Source organism: Erythranthe guttata, chromosome 6 (assembly GCF_056151865.1).
Source record: "Erythranthe guttata isolate IM_541 chromosome 6, IM_541, whole genome shotgun sequence".
NCBI lineage: Eukaryota > Viridiplantae > Streptophyta > Magnoliopsida > Lamiales > Phrymaceae > Erythranthe > Erythranthe guttata.
In genome coordinates this window covers 15,769,058-15,777,500 of record NC_142538.1, presented here as the reverse complement: position 1 = coordinate 15,777,500, position 8,443 = coordinate 15,769,058, and the positions used below count along the sequence as shown (strand labels likewise).

General features: G+C 33.2%; 1 long non-coding RNA gene across 1 annotated transcript; it reads right to left on the bottom strand.

Annotated features, from left to right (window-relative positions):
- Positions 1 to 42: 42 nt before the first annotated feature.
- LOC105966335 (uncharacterized) lies at positions 43 to 1,835 on the bottom strand. Its single transcript, XR_001173542.2, has 2 exons — positions 805 to 1,835; positions 43 to 348 (listed from the first exon to the last, which is right to left on the bottom strand). It is a non-coding gene; the product is annotated as an uncharacterized LOC105966335 (long non-coding RNA).
- Positions 1,836 to 8,443: the final 6,608 nt, after the last annotated feature.

Sequence of the window (8,443 nt, the reverse complement as noted above, 5' to 3'; positions counted from 1 at the left end):
TCAACTATGTTGCAGTAATTAGTCATGTGGCATGATCCAAAATAAAGTCGAAACAGTACCAATAAAATTGAAATAAACCTTTACACAATTCAGTTCTCGAATTCACGAAGGAAGACTCAAGATTTTATACTTTTACAAAAAATTACCAACATAGTTTCTATCGCACCCCCAAACCATACGAGAAAATAGTCCACAAAGAAACTGAAATATTTTGCAACAAAATTTAATTAGAGTGAGGAAGGAAAACCTTAGCAGCGATGGCTCGTACATACTTGACTCGGTGGGCCCCAGTTGCGGATGAACAATCTTTGCCACCATTTCTGAAGAATGCTTTGCGAGCAGCTTCCACTGCAATATCAATATATTTAGCCGAAGCAGCTGATATCACCAGACATATTCGTATATACGAAATACCAGGAAAAAAAAAGGTACCAGTCATCACTCATCAGCCATAAACCCTACTCTTTACCTCTATTAATTACAAAATAAAATAATATAAAAGTAATAATTCAATTTAATAAAAAAAAATTATATATTCATTCAGTGGCACTCCTGTTATTTCCCTATCAATTATTTATGATCTCGCAACTCAGATTAGATTTCCCCTAATTTATCAAACATTTAACCATTTCCACACTACTGATCTGAGATTTTTGAGTTCCGCTTACTTCAACGAATAGATCCACCAAATCATAAAACCCTCCGACAAAAAAAAATCATACAAATACACGACAAATTAAGAACCAAAATCTAAACTACTATGATTAGAAATGCAACAGAGGAAGCAAAAGTGAAGAAACCAACCGATGGATTCTTCGGCGGCGGGGTTGATGATCGGATTCGCAAATTCCGGACATAAGTCTCATTCAAGAATTGAACACCTAAACCATTTATCCAATTCGAAGACGAAAAAGTCTACTCACCAGCTTCACAGCAACTTCTTCTCCAGTTTGTATATTTACTCCTCAATGAAATTTAAAATAGCACATATATAAATATTTATATAGATTTTGCCTATAAAGAAAAAATGAGATAAAATATTGCCGATGAGATTACCCAAATAAAGCTCTCCAAAAGATTCGCTACCAATCTTCCTCCCCAGCTTCAACTTGCCTCCAATAACATGATCCATAATTGGTTTGCTACAGATTAATTAAAACCTAAAAAGGTATTGTGGCTTTTTTTTTTACTTTACAATTACAACAAAACGTATCAAAAATCAAAAATATTGAATGAAAAATCAAAAATGACTTCTCTTCTCCAATAACTTCCCTCTCTCTCATCTCCAATTAGTATATTCCCAAAACGAAAAAGGAAAAAAAAAAAAAAAAAAGAACAAGCTTTGCAGCATAATGTACAACAACTAAATTGAGGAAAAAAAACACAACCCAAATTAATTACCCTTGGTTTTGATCAGAACTTCGTTGGCCTTAGGGCGGGGCATCTGAAAATCTTCAAAAGTGAGTGGTTTATTCTTTTCCCAAAACACAGCTCCCCGCATGTACGACGGTCCGACGCCGACGTGGTACCCCGCCGCCGGCATGGTTGTGCCGCCTTCTTTACTCTCCGATCCTGAGCTTGAATACCATCTCCCCAAATATGGCCCCCCTATTTTCTACGCTTTATTTTTGGCCCCTTTTAATCTGAAACGGCGCCGTTTCGTTTCAATCCACCAATCACTGTGCAACTTTCTTTTCTTTTTCCTTTTCTTTCACAAAATGCACGATCAACCTACTTCTTTTCCTTTTTTTTTTTTTTTTTTTTTTTTCCCCCTTTTCCCTTCTCTCCCTTCTGCCGCCGCAAATGCTGACTGCCCCACCGCTCTTCTTCTCCACTCAGGGGTATAAAAGGTCTAGTATAGTCAAGTTGATGGGGCGGTTTTTTTTCTAATGTTGTTTTCAAAATTGTAAACAAAATGGGGTCGTTTTGAAGTCTGTAAATGAAGTAGGGTTCGTCGCCACGTGGCCTGGCGACTCCAGTTAGTGCCGCCACGTGGGGTGGCGACTCCAATTATTTCTGCCACGCGGCGTGGCGACTCCAATAGCAGTCTTTTTTTTTAATTCGTTTTTGCAAATTTTTTTGTAATGTTAGAAAAAAACATCAAAATAAAAATGTAAAAAATGTATTTATGAGCATGTAAAATTCTCAATCATCTAATTCACGCAATACATTAATGTACAACTTTTAAAAAAATACGTAAACAATAAATAAAATGAGTTTTACCAAATAAAATAGTCATACAAAATAAATATTGTCAAAACAATAAAAAATGTTCTACAAAATAAAAGGTCATAAAAAGTCACTGCCTATGTCCACCAGTCCCACATGCAGGTGGTCGTCTAGTCCTCCGCTGCCTACCATCTCGACGAACGTCACGCTCTACTGGTACGTCATCAACAAACTCGGTGTCGTCCGCTGGATATGGAACAGGGGAAACATTATACTGTGGTCGAGCCCGCTCTTGGGGATTTGAGTATCCCAAGTTAAGCTCCAAAAAAGTTCTACAAAATAAAATGTCATAAAAAAGTCATGCATGTGGGACTGGTGGACATAGACAGTGATTTTTTTATGACATTTTATTTTGTAGAACTTTTTTTTATTGTTTTGACAATATTTATTTCGTCTGACTATTTTATTTGGTAAAATTCCATTTATTTATTGTTTACGTATTTTTAAAGTTGTACATTTTTTTATTGCGTGAATTAGATGATTGAGAATTTTGCATGCTCATAAATACAATTTTTTTTTTATGTTTTTTCTAACAATACAAATTTTTTTGAAAAAAAAACGAAGGAAAAAAAAAAAAAATCTACTGTTGGAGTCGCCACGCCGCGTGACAGAAATAGTTGGAGTCGCCACGCCGCGTGGCGGCACTAATTGAAGTCGCCAGACCACGTGGCGACAGACCCTATTTTGTTTACACGCTTCAAAACAACTCCATTTTGTTTACTAATTTAAAAAACAACCCTAGAAAAAAAACTGCCCCCAAGTTGATAGATGTTGAATATATAAATAAGGGTTAAATACAAAAACACCCCTGTACTATGGACTTTGTATCATTTACCCCCTGTACTACACATAAATACAAAAACTCCCTACTATTATATTTTTTCCAAAATATGACGAAAATACCCCCGCTAAACCTATAAATATAAGGGTTTGTTTGAGCCATTTTCCACTATATTTTTTTAACCTTTTCGGTCAATTTTACTTGGGAAATTTTTATTTTTTTATTTTTTCTTTCAAAGCATTTAATTACTTAGATTTTTTTTTTTAAATTTTCTGAATAAAAACCTTTTATTTTTGTCATTTTGAATTTATTCATTTTTTTTCTTAAATGTCTTCCGGTAGTTCAAATTATCAACAATAATAGGATTGTAAAGATGTTTGTAATCTTAGGATGTTTGAACTACCGGAAGACATTTAAGAAAAAAAATGAAGAAAATCAAAATGGCAAAAATAAAAGGTTGTATTTAGAAAATAAAAAAAATGTAAGCAATTAGATATTTTGGAGAAAAAAGTATAAATACCAAAATTTTCAACGGTAAAATATATAGTGGAAAATGACTCAATATATATATATATATATATATATATATATATATATATATATATATATATATGCTTGAGTAGGGGTATTTTAGTCATATTTTGGAAAAAATGCAATGTGAGGGGCGTTTTTGTATTTATGTATAGTACAGGGGGGTAAATGATACAAAGTCCATAGTATAGGGGTGTTTTTGTATTTAACCCTATAAATAATGAGTGTGCACGAAATAGTCACTCTTAATGCAAATTGATTATATTGTGTTTTCTTGTAAAATAAGAAAATAAATAAATTCTAAATAAGAAAACTTATAAATGTTTAAGTGGTAAATCATCAAAGTGATGAACAACCAGTTAAAATATGTGAGAGTGGTAACTCATCAAAGTGATGAGCAACCAAGATACAACAATCTTAAGACGATAATTTGTGTGATTTAGTAAATCGTATTTTCCGCACACATTGGTAAACGTGATGGATGAGAAGATAGTCTGTCAAAAATCATGAAGTTACAAAATCAAATTTGAGGAAAAAGTTCATTTTCGGTGCCCCGCTACGGTGCTTACGGTTATTTGCATTGGCAATTGTCTCACAAGATACAATGGCTAACTAGGCATAAGAGCACTCAAAATCCCGAGTACACCGAACGTTACTTTGTGTCTCAAACTCTCAAATCGAATACGGAAGAAAATATTCTACGAAGAATATTTCCGGACTAAGGAAAGAAGAATTCCATAGAACAAAATTATAGAATTGAATTGATTTTTATGTTGTTATCAAATCAAACATGTGGAGTTTCTATTTATAAGTTTCCAATGGTTGTGATTAATGAACACAACCCTTAGGAAATTAAACAAATGAAGATTTAACATGTTCTGGAAAACCAACTTGATTATCTACAACTTCTGTGAAATGTTAATTTTCCATATTCGGACTTTAACAAGTTCGAAAATGGGAAGGAACGTGGATTTCATGTTCTGTCCGAAAATGAACTTTTTCCTCCAATCTGATTTTGTAACTTCTTGATTTTTGGCAGACTATCTTCTTCTCCATCCCGTTTACCAACGTGTGCAGAAAACACGATTTACTAAATCACACAAATTATCGTCTTAATTAAGATTGTTGTATCCTGGTTGTTCATCAATTTGATGATTTACCACTCTCACATATTTTAACTTGGTTGTTCATCACTTTGATGATTTACCACTTACACATTTATAAGTTCTCTTATTTAGAATTTATTTATTTTTTTATTTTACAAGAAAACACAATATAATCAATTTGCATCTAGAGTGACTATCTCGTGCACAATCATTATTTATATATTCAACATTTATCCACTTGACTATACTAGGCCGTATATATATATATATATATATATATATATATATATATATATATATATATATATATATATATATATATATTTATATATATATATATATATTTTACCTTGGCCTAAACACCCCTACATTTCTAAATATTAATGTGGTTAAGCCCTAAAGACCCCCACATTTCTAAACATCAATGTGGTTAGCTCGGGATATCTAATTTTAAACAAACGAAAACACGAAAGGGTGCCAAAACTGTCAATGCACCTTTTCATATATAATACAACCGTTCGTGACCAATGCAACTTATCGCATATTGAACGCATTACCAATCTCCAATGCACGAAATTTTGGTGAAAGAAGACGGAATCGAAGAATAATGATGAGGTTATATATTATTTTCGGTTCATGAATATTATTTAATAATTTTTGTGGTTCCATTGTAGGTTCATTTTTACAGCACACCTATTCCGACTTCGATAATTACTTTGATCATGATCCAGTCCGAATCTCAGAAAACGTGAAAGATATAAGTTGTAGAAAAGTTTGTGGCTATTCGGATCATATTGAATCAACAAAATCGGACTTCAAACGGAAGAGATATGATTAAATCATTCAGCACTGCCATAATATTATTGACACGATTTGGTGCTACCCACGAAATTTTGAATTGACGAACATAAATTTATGGGGTACGATTTTTAATTGTAAGATATCTATTTGTGCAATAAATTGATAATGTTATATGATATAATGGTGGATTATTGCATGATAGTTTAATTTTCATATGTGGAAAGCATGGTAAACCATATACAATATATATGCTTCAATGAATATTCATTATATTTGTGTATCTACATTAATGATACAAATAATTTTATCCTAAATGCAATAAAGTGATAGGGTATGTGTTAATTATTTGAATAAGTTTATCATAAAGCGCATGGCATTTCTCATGAAAATGCATATTCATAAATTGCATATAGTTTTGATACGGGATTAACTTTCTCCCAATTTTCATTTCATGTGAAACCGTCCAATTGATTGATTTTCGAATATGTTATATGAAATTGTGAGTACGTGATCTTATTAACGTTTTTGTTATTGTCTATGAACGATTAGACGTGTCTCGTATATTAAGTATGAGTTACTTAGTAAAAGGAATATTATTATACATATTATTATTTCCGTAAGCCATACCAATTCCTTAGAATTTTGTAATCGCTTGGACACATATTGATTACGTGCTATATATTTATATAAATCAACTATGTTGGACATGAATTAATTTATGCCATGAAATAATATCCAAACATGATGTTATCATGTACTCATGTGTGTATACTATGTATATGTTGATAAAGTACGCTTGATCTATTGTTTTTTTCGTGGATTTTTTTCTCTGCAAAGCTCTGTTTTCGATGGGGGCAGATATGATCTTGGATTTTCATGGGTTTTTGATGGGTTTTGCAGAAGAATAATGAGCTTGAATCTTAGCTCCAAACCGGACCGAATTTCATCGGAAAATATGTTGGAGTGGTGGAGCGAAGCGGATGCAGGATATGGAAAGAGGTGAGGCTGGATAAAGTGTTTGCCAGAAGAAGAGCTGTGGTCAGCTGTATTCAGTGTATTTTTGGACAATTGTAAATCAGTCCCTCACTTAAGAAAGAAGAGGGTTTTTCTGTAACTTCAAGGGACTGAATAGAAAAAAAAATTGAAAACTTTATTTGGGGTTTATTTTTTAAATTTATAATGTAAAAGGTATTTGGGTCTTTTCACGTCAATAAATCAAACTCAGTCGCATATTTGGCGAGTGTATCACACGAGCAGCTCGTAGGAACCTTAATGTCGCTGACTATGTAACACAGGGGGTATGTGCTAATTGTTTTAACACATGAGTTTTTTTAGTCATTATACATTACACAGGGGTGCCGAATGCTACAACATTGATATATGAGTAACTAAATCAAATATATAAAATAATTTTTGTACGCATATTAATTAAAAATTCTTTTTTTCTTAGGGTGGTGGCGGGGGTGGGGGGGGGGGGGGGGGGGGGGGGGGTAGTTCAATAAATCTGGTAGGAATTTCTTTCCTTATGAATTATCATAGTCTTGTTTTCCTTCTTTCTTTTATTGCCAAATTACGGACACCGCGAGGTAAGCTCAAATTAAGAAAAACACCCTTCATGTTTGGTTAATTACAGTTACCCTTCCCTCAACTATCTATTGTCTTACGAAAAAAAACCCATTCAGAGGTAAATTTAGGGTTGTTCATCCGGTAAAATTGTATCGAAATTTTGGTACGTCAACATTTCATGTCGTTTACCGAACCAAAGGTAAATAACATAGTTACATAAATTTTATTGAAAAATATATTTAAAAGAAGAGGTGACTGTAATTACCCAAACAGCTTTTTTTTCTTTGTAATTGGCCCTTTTTTTATTTATATATTAGCATTGACACTTTATATATAACCTTTATGTTTTTACTTTTCGCATATGTTTTGAAGTAGGTTTGATTGAGTACATTGGTGATTGGATATATTCTACACCCCTCATATCACACATTATATGTAGATACACTTCTACAAAGTGCATTAATATTTCAATCGGCATTATTAATCGAAATTTTCCTCCGGACCGAAAGATGTTGTAGTGGGGGCGGGGTGGGGGGGGGGGGGGGGTGTGTGTGTGTGTGTGTGTGTGTGTGTGTGTGTGTGTGTGCGCGCGGGGGATAACGGCCTAAGGGGTCCCCTACATCATAGTTCCGACTCGGGATGTAAATCGAGGAGTATGTACGGATGACGGGTTCTTAGGGAGATAGTTGTACATGAACTGAAGAATTCGGAGTTTCAAAAATAAAATATCGTACCAACTGTTTAATTTGCTATTTAGATCGGTTCGAAACGGCTCGATTTTTTACTTTTTTTGGTTCGGTTTTTCAATTTAAATTAATGCACAAAGTGAAATACTTGAACGCAAGAAGGGCCTTGTGAACATAAATTGGTGCAAGGTCCTCGTGAAAAGGTTTCATTCATTTTCAGACCCTCTATTACCAAGTTTGTGTATGTTAACACACAAATCCTGAAAATAAAGAGCACCTTGTACGAAGTAAACTTGTTTCGTAAATTTGTCTTAATGAAAAAGAATCGAGTTCTTGACTCGACTACTTATAAAATTATTTCCAATACACTTCGGAACAAACTCCCAAAATAACAAACACTACATAAACAAGAGCACACACCCATGCATCGATCGACAGAACTAAAAAACATAAATGTACTGCATACAAAAAATGCACACACGCACACACACACATCTCTGCATCTATCTATATCTTAAAAAAGAAAACGATATTATGTTTAAATACGATATGTATAGATAAATTAGTACGTAAAATCCTTCATTTTATAACCACAAGTATCAACCATGAAACAATAACATATCACATAATTGTTAAATAAAGTTAAACTTAAACCTCTATAAATTAATAGAGTCGGGACGAGCAAAATTCTATTAATTTAGCAAAATATTAAATTATCGAACTAATAATTTGGTAAGTTTTTA